Consider the following 8,205-nt stretch of genomic DNA (forward strand, 5'->3'; position numbering starts at 1 on the left):
CCCAATCTACAGATGCAAATTACGCTGAAATAGGAAGCTGTGAGCACTGCACACACACAATTCCAGAAGACAACACATTTAGGAGGGGATGAGCATCACCTGAGAATGGGCCATGTGCAAACTCGGGGTCCACTGTAACACAGAAAACTACTGCACTACAACCACTTACTGTTATCAGACTGCACTTCTACACTTCTCAAAACATTACTCTAAAACCATGCTTTGGCTGCAAACATAGTGGATAAAAAAAGGAATTTCTTCAAAGCACTTCCATGGCATTCCATACATTCTGTAGTCAACAACATTTATAAAGTTGTGATCCCAAAACAGCTTTCAAACACATGTGAATTCAGCTTTCCAACACTGCTAGAAAACACCATCATTCCTGATTTTTACAGATATGTACAGGATGATATACATGCTCTACACACCCAGCACACAGCCACAGAACTTGTCCACAGCAGTGCTCAAAAGGTGAGGATTTTGATAGCATCTGATATATCTGTAACTAAGATGATCTTAAACTCTCTCAGTCTTGACTCAGGTCCTAAAGTAACTAATCCATCCCCTAATCCACGTGCACACCCTGGCTGAGGCCACCCACCTCCTGGACAGCCATCAGTACTCAGAGGCAGTCAGCAATCACCTGCACTCAACACCACCCCTGCGATCTGCCGCAGCTCCTGACGGCTGCACGGGTGAGTGGACAAGTTTTTAACCTGGTTATACACACTAGAGCAGGTATCAAGATGCCCATTTGAGAGTTCCAATACCAAGAATGTAAATGAATTCAAGTAGCTTTTCTTTGGCAAGGACAAGAAGGGCTGAACGGGTGCCTAATTATTTCACAACGGCTGTCCCTAGATCCTATTTTAGCATCGGGCTTTCATTAAATTTAAGCATGACTTCAGAGTACCAGCTGGCTGGAAAAAACAAAAACCACAAACAGAACCCACTCACAACACCCCACGGGTGTTCTTTCCCCCGCCCATGTTCTCTTCCTACCCTCACTGAGGGCTTGGAAGACACCAGTTCCATTTGGAGAGGCAGCCTCCAAAGCAGATAAGTTCTGCAGGAAATGGCTATATTTAGCCCTCCCCTTTCACCTCAGCTCCTCCATACACTTGCATTCTCCTGCAAAAGGATCTTTCTACTCAGTGTTAGAGGTGATCTTCAGCAGGTCACCTCAGCAGAAAAAATGCAACCAACTTCATACATGTTAAGAGAGGAGCATGAACCATCACCAGAATATCAAATATTCAGCTACCAAGTGTACAATAAAATTCTCATGTCTCAAAGCATGTTGAATCACAAGCTCCAGAACACAATACAGCCAAAATCACTTTGAGTGGTGCCCATGGAGGGTGAGGCTGAACCTCTGCACCGACTATCTGGGTCTTTACCAACTTTGTCAGTAACTAACACAGCCATCCTGTTCTCTACAGAGTATAAACATGAGGCAACAAACTCAACAGCTCTGCAACTAAAATAGTTTCCTAATAAATAATTTTCTAAATTTATTTCCTAATAAGTCATTAAAAAACCCATTAACAACAGCTCCTGGGCAGTGGAACTTAGGCAGAGAATATCGGCAACACCTCTGGAAACATCACCAGCACCAGGTCAGTAGGATTTCTCTTTCCCATCTTGAAACTTTGAGACACATTTTAAGACTTAAAAGTAAAAACATATAATGGGGTTTTTTTCCCCTCAAGTTGTTTCATTTAAATCACAGCCTCACTTGATATAATTCTGTCCTAACCATGATTTAGGCTGTAAGAGCTGATTATTTACAAACTGAGGAGGCTGAGGCGTGAACTACATCCCAGCAACAGACCTTAAAGTTTACCCCAAAATGAAGACAGAACTAAACGCACCTCTCACTCGGTGTGAGGAGACAAACAGGCAAAGAGTCACAGGTAGGAACTACTCCCGAGTCCTGTGCCACTGGGCAAGGACCACACACCGCCCTGAAACAGAGGAATGCAGGTCTTATCCCAGCAAACAAATCCTGAGGGAAGGCAAACCTCTGAAACCACTGCACACACTTAACACCTCCTGGGGAGAGCACAGGGCATACAGGAACTTTTTGTTCCCTTAAAACAGATCTCTAACACCTCCTCCTCAAAAAAAAAAAAGTTTCGGCCATCAAAGGCCCCAGCCGTGCACTTGAGAGCTCTCCAGAGCCAGGACTCCAGCTTTTCCATTTCAATTGCAAGGCACCCCTGCATTCTTCAAACAGCTCCAGCCCTTCAAGGACAGGGCTCGGAGAGTATTTGCAAAGTGCCTGCTGCATTCCAGGTCAGCACCGTCCCTCTGAAGATGAGCATAAGGATCACAGCAAAGATCGTATTACAGGAAACAAAAGAAAAGCGAAAGTTTAAAAATAGACTTGTCATTGCCCACAGCTAACTGCTATAGCCACAGGAGCCTCTTCAAGGAGAAGCTGAGATGGCTTCAATGCAGACCACAAACGCACAGAGATTTGGAAAAAGAATCTGTTCTCTTCTGAGAGCTCAATGTGTCGTTTTAAAAAGTGGTTTTGTACAAACGTGCCAGTCCTGCAGCTCAGTCCAGAACCTGCAAGTTCCCACCAGTAACATCATCCTGAGGCACCGGTGCCTCCTACACGAACCCCAGCTCTGTGAGAACCTGCTGAGGGTGAACTGCCCTCTCAATTATTGGAAAACAAAGTGGTTTAGTTTCAATTTATGTAAAAAGCACTGCTAAAAACAAGTTATTTCAGCACTTTTTATAGTCAAGAGTTGGAAAGACTGCCTGGGCAGCTGCCTGCTAGATTCATTCAGATTTCACAGGCCAGCATGTGGGCTTAGTGCCTCCAGGTCAGCCCGGAGCACACCTGAGCGGGCTGAGAGCGCCTGTCTGCTCCAGGACCGTCCCCCGTGTCCGGCCAGCCCCTGCAGGAGCCAGGCCCACCCTGCCCGCGCTCCCTGCCCCGGGCCCCGGGCGGGCTGGCTGCGGACACGGGGCCGGGGCCCGCCGCCTCCCGCACCAGCACGCTTGGCCACGGCAGAGTCACCCTCGGCAGACGGACTGGCACCGGGGACTTTGGCCTGTACTCTCCCGTCCCCATCACACCTTGGGCGCACTGCCGTGGGCAGAGCCGGCACATCCGCGGGAGCTCCCCGCAGCGCCACCGGGCGAAATTAACTGCCCAGCCCGGAACACCGCGAGTTCACGAAGAGCAGAGGAAAGGGAAAGCCCCAGCCCTGCCCTCCCCGCGGCGCCGCAGCGAGCTGCACCCCCGGCCGCGGCACCGCGGGGCCCTTGTGCGCCCCCCGCCCGGACCGGGCACCGCCGCGGCGCCGCCCCCCGCGAACCCTCCCGGGCGGCGGCACCGACCTGCTGCGGCGGCCGGGACTCACCCGCTGGGCCGGCGGGACGGGCGGGACGGAGCGGGACGGAGCGGGACGGAGCGGGACGGAGCTGGCCGTGCTGCGGCGCTGCCCCGCTCGGGCCGGCGGGGCCGGGGGCGGCCGCGGGCGGCGGCGGCTCCGCTGACAAAGGAGCGCGGGCGGGGCAGCGCCGCACCGGCAATGGCCGCGCGTCACTTCCGCCCGCCCGGCGCGCCCCCTGCCGGCGCCGCGGGGCCGCGGCGGGGTCGGCTGAGGGTCGGGTCCGCTGAGGGAGAAGCGAAACCCCGTCCCGGCCACCGGCAACGAGGGACAAAAGCATCCAGGGCCTGTGGGCAGCCAGACCCCCTGAACCCCGCGGTGGGCGGGCCGGGATCCCCCGAGGGCCCCCGGTGCCACTCGCTGCCCCGGCAGGGCCGCCCTGAGCCCAGGGCACGGCGGCGTGTCTGTGTGCCCCTGTGTCCGTGTGTCCATCTGTCCCTGTGTCCCTGAGGACAGGGACAGCCAGGGACACCCAGGGACACACAAGGACACCCGGGGACACTCAGGGACACCCGGGGACACCCAGGGCTGAGCCCCTCTCCCTGGGGCTCCTCTCCAGGCTGAGCAGCCCCGGCTCCCTCAGCCTCTCCTGGGCACGGAGATGCTCCAGGCCCTTCCTGAGCTCCAGGAGCTCCTGGCCCTGCTGTGCTGAGGATCCAGGGCTGGGCACAGCACCCAGAGGTGCCCCCACTGCAAATACCCTGATGTACTTAATTTTATAAAAAAAATAGTCTGACTCCAAGTCTCACACCAAATTATTCATAAAGCAGTTATTGTCACGTCATAATTTTTAAGGTTGAAGGTGTCTTCCTTCATCTTAAAGGTTTAACCCTCCCTCATCCACCTGAATTAATTCCCAAATATATTTTCCAACCGTGGTTCTTCAGTCATACTCCAAGGCATAGAATCCAGAATGGTTTGGATTGGAAGGGATCTCAAAGCCCGTCTTGTTCAGGTACATTAAGGTCACCATGATGCAAACTTTGGGTGGAACCAATGGCCCCGTGCCAGCTGCGCTAAGCCAGCGTCACGGAGGTTCCTGGAAAGGCAAAGGCTTATTTCGAAGAGGGAAAATGAAGCGGATTTCCAGAATAACTGCATCTAATTATTGTCTACAGAGCTCTTACATTATGATGTGATGGACTAAGGACGACATCCTACATTTTAAATAAGTACTAACAACCCTGAACAGACCAAGCACATGAGGCATTCCCAGATACGATGGCCTGGTGCTCCACACGTTCTGCCCAGTCCCATGGCACGGGGTGTGCCCAGCACTGCTCTGTGTCCCCGGGCAGGGCTGGGATGGCAGAGCCCGGGGGGCTCTGGGGAGGGCAGGTCCCACCAGGTCAGACTGGGAGTGACCCCGCTCTCTCAGCTGCTGGGCTCCCTCAGGATCGCTGGGGCTGCCCCCAGGTCCCCGATCCTCGCCCTGCCCGTGCCAGGCCTGTGCTCCCGGGCACGGCCGTGCGGGTGGGCACGGGCCCCTGCAGGCGCCAGCCCCGCAGCAGCCAGCACACAGCCGGGGCCAGCAGCCAGCACAGGCTCCTCCAGGGCCAGGCGCCCAGGGGCTGTGCAGGGACAGCCACAAGCTGCGTCCCAGGGGTGGCAGCGAGCCCCAAGGCTGCCCCAAACACCACCTGCAGCTGTGGAGGCCCAGGCACAGGTCTCCTTAGGGGAGACCACTTCAAAGCCTCTCAGACAGTGGCAGGGGCTGCCCAGGGCAGTGCTGGAGCCCCCACCCCTGGAGGGGTCCCAGGAACAACTGGATGTGGCACTCAGTGCTCTGGGCTGAGTGACAAAGTGGGGATTGGGCACAGGTAGCACTCGATGATCTCAGAAGTCTTTTCCAATCTGGCTCCGTGTGATTCTGCTCCTGTGTCACAGGGGACATGGTTGTGCTTTTCCCTCACACAGGCTCTTCCCAAGCAGAGGCATGAGCATCTACAAGACAGGAGGTGAGGAACTCAGAGGAGCAAAACAGGAGACATGGAGACGTAGGACGAGTCAGGCTGGGACAGCACGGGGAGCAATCACAGTTGTGGTGCCAGGGCAGGAGCCAACTGCTCATTCCCTTGGGAAAAGGCAGGTGGATGGAAGGTTTGGAAAGTGCTCCCAATGAAGCTCCTTTGTGCACAGAGCCCATTTATGCACAGCCCTCCAAATGGGGCCAGGGTTTGACTCACTATGAGTAATAGGAATGTTTTAAACAGAGAAAAGAATACTAATTCCCTTGAAAATACAAATAGGTCTACATTTGGCTCAACAGCACAAGGCCAGTGATTTTCCACAGTGTACTGCCAAGTAGCTGAATGTGACATTCAAGTAGCTGAAGTGTAGGTGTTCCTCCGGAGAAAACACAGCTCTAACAAGGACCATATTCCAGAAGAGAAGACTAAAGGTTGGGTATCTAATACAGCTTTTCAAAATTTAACCAAACAGCTACATTTCCAGAAGTGCCAAGTTTCCCTTGAGGCCCCACAGGTGGTGTTGGCAGCCAACACTTCTGAACACCCACCTGCTTATTTGCAGCCTGAAGCACTTCTGACAGTCATAGCCCATGTGGTTATCCCAGCTCCCAGGACAGGGTGACACTGCTGGGCTAAGAGCCCCCCTCACCAGTGCTGCAGGAGACACGAGGAGCAGCATGGGATGGGAGACTTTGCATGAAAAAGGTTCTACTTTACATCTGGTAGAAGAATATGAATTTTGGAACCTGTCATTGAGTAACCCACTCATGGCTCACCAAGGGACAGCTGTTGCTAAGTGCTCATTCACAGCCACGGGGGGAACCAGTGCTGGGAACTGGAATTAGGCAGCTCCTGCCCACAGCCTCCTGTAGCTGCATCTTGTACAGTTTACATGCCACTGATTTCTAATTAATAGTGAAGCAGAGGGAAGAATTAGGTTACTGAAGAAATCTCAGCATAATCTATAAACATGGCTATTTTTCAGTTCTTTTGAATGCTGCTTCTTATTTATCATCATAAGCATCCTTACAAATAAGTTTGCTTTACAAACAGTGCAGGGCTTTTTCAATTATCTTTTCTATAGGTAACATGTTGTTGATAGGAAATTCCAGCTGTAAGTAGAATTTTATCTGTGATAATGTTATTCGGGGAGAAAACCAGGGCTGCAGTCTGAGAGGGATATCATGACAAAGTGTTTGCGTTAGAGGCTGGCAGTGCCATCTCAGAGTCAGAAGTGCCAGTTTGGAGGTTGGGGAGGATCACGGGGCTGTCTCTGTGCCATGCTGGCACAGTGAGGGTAGTAAAGCATGTGTCTTGTCAGGTATTTTACATTTCCCCAAGGAAAGGTGGAGTGGATTTGATGGAGGTATTCACACACAGCTGGCTTTGCACAGCTTTGCAAGGACTACAGTGTGATTAAATTTGGGGTCTTCCAGTTCCCAGCAGGAGAACCTCGTGTGGCTTTTTCCGCGCTGGGGAGCAGCCTGGAACTTCTTCCTGGAAAATGTTTGCATTAATCAGATGTAATAATGGCATGTCCATGTGAAAGGAGCACTGTGGGCACAAATTGCCACCCACAGACATCAGAACAAACACATTAATGTTATGCAAATATCGTGGTCTTCAGAAGTCTGTGGGCCCCAGAACACAAAGCACAGAGCATACCTTGAGCTATGGGGCAGGTTCACCCTGTCATCCTTCCACACAGAAAACCCTCCCAAGACAGCAAGTATAGCAAAATTGGGCTTCTCTGTTTTAAAACAATTTCCATGGTAACTCAAACTGCCTTGGTTCTTCATAAATTCTGCCTCTCTCTGGAGCAGCTGGGATTTCAAGCCAGACCACTTTGCAATGCTCTGGGAGTGTAGAAACCGCTCACACAGCTGAAAGATGCCACGGAGGAAATGTCTCAAAGAGGGGGCTGCTGGAGCCCAGGCCAGGCCCCTCCTTTGGTAAAACCACCTCTCTTTAGACTCACATGTTTTTCAAGCTCTGTGGAGTGGTGAGCGCTGCCCCAGACCAACACAGGGGAGCAGGCAGGGCTGGGGGTCCGGCCCAGGGCAGCAGCACCACACAGGGAGGAACAGACAGACCCCAACAGCAAAAGAAACACTAACAAACACTGTTACTCCTTCTAAAATACACAGTAAAATATCATTTTGTTGCAGCACACAAAATGAGGCTGTGCATGACAAAGCCAGCCTGATAATTGCCTTCAGAGCTGCTGAGGATTTTAACTCTTCAGCATTATTAACATCAGCACATAAAGACTTTGCTTATGTGCTTGAGGTGAGCTGTGGTGCAGGAACAATAATCCAGGTGACCTTCCAAGCTGCTACTTGTCATGAATTATTTTCTTCTGCCTTGAGGAAATTTCTAAATATATATCTGTATATATGCATGCAAACAAGCAAACCTGGCAGTGGCAACACAGCGAAGTTGCATCACCGCCCCTCCCAGCACAGCAACTGGCCCGAGCACAGCTGCTGAGAAAACCCCAGGAAGCACTTGGGCTTGAAATTAAAGAGCTTGTTCTAATATTTAGCTGTGATAAATGTGACTGGGAGTACATGTATTTCATCAGGCGTCTGTGAGTCAGGCGTGAGTCACAGCCGGAGCCGCGCTGCGCAGCCGGTGGGGCCTGTCCCAGCAGCCCCACGGCCGGCAGAGCTCCTGTCCCAGGAGCTCTGAGAGTGAGGGCAGGACGGGGACGTGCCTGTGTCCCAGCAGCTCTGCAGAGGGCCTCGCCCACAGCACCCTCCACAGTTCTCCTCTCTCAGGTCCTTACCCCGTGGGAGTCTTCACCTCACAAACCCCGT

At 52.5% G+C, this 8,205-nt stretch overlaps 1 protein-coding gene across 3 annotated transcripts in view; it reads right to left on the minus strand.

Annotated features, from left to right (window-relative positions):
• The window catches only part of ACVR1 (activin A receptor type 1), a 45,266-nt gene extending 41,711 nt beyond the window's left edge, over window positions 1-3,555 (minus strand). Inside the window, exon 1 of one of the 3 annotated variants that reach the window (XM_063401080.1) lies at window positions 3,387-3,555. The gene's annotated coding sequence lies outside the window, so the exon portion shown is untranslated. Of the gene's footprint in view, window positions 1-1,877; window positions 1,915-3,363 lie in introns of those variants that run through there. The other 2 variants (XM_063401079.1, XM_063401078.1) reach the window with 2 other exon arrangements.
• Window positions 3,556-8,205: the final 4,650 nt, after the last annotated feature.

The sequence above is a fragment of the Prinia subflava genome, chromosome 6 (genome assembly GCF_021018805.1).
Source record: "Prinia subflava isolate CZ2003 ecotype Zambia chromosome 6, Cam_Psub_1.2, whole genome shotgun sequence".
Classification (NCBI taxonomy): domain Eukaryota; kingdom Metazoa; phylum Chordata; class Aves; order Passeriformes; family Cisticolidae; genus Prinia; species Prinia subflava.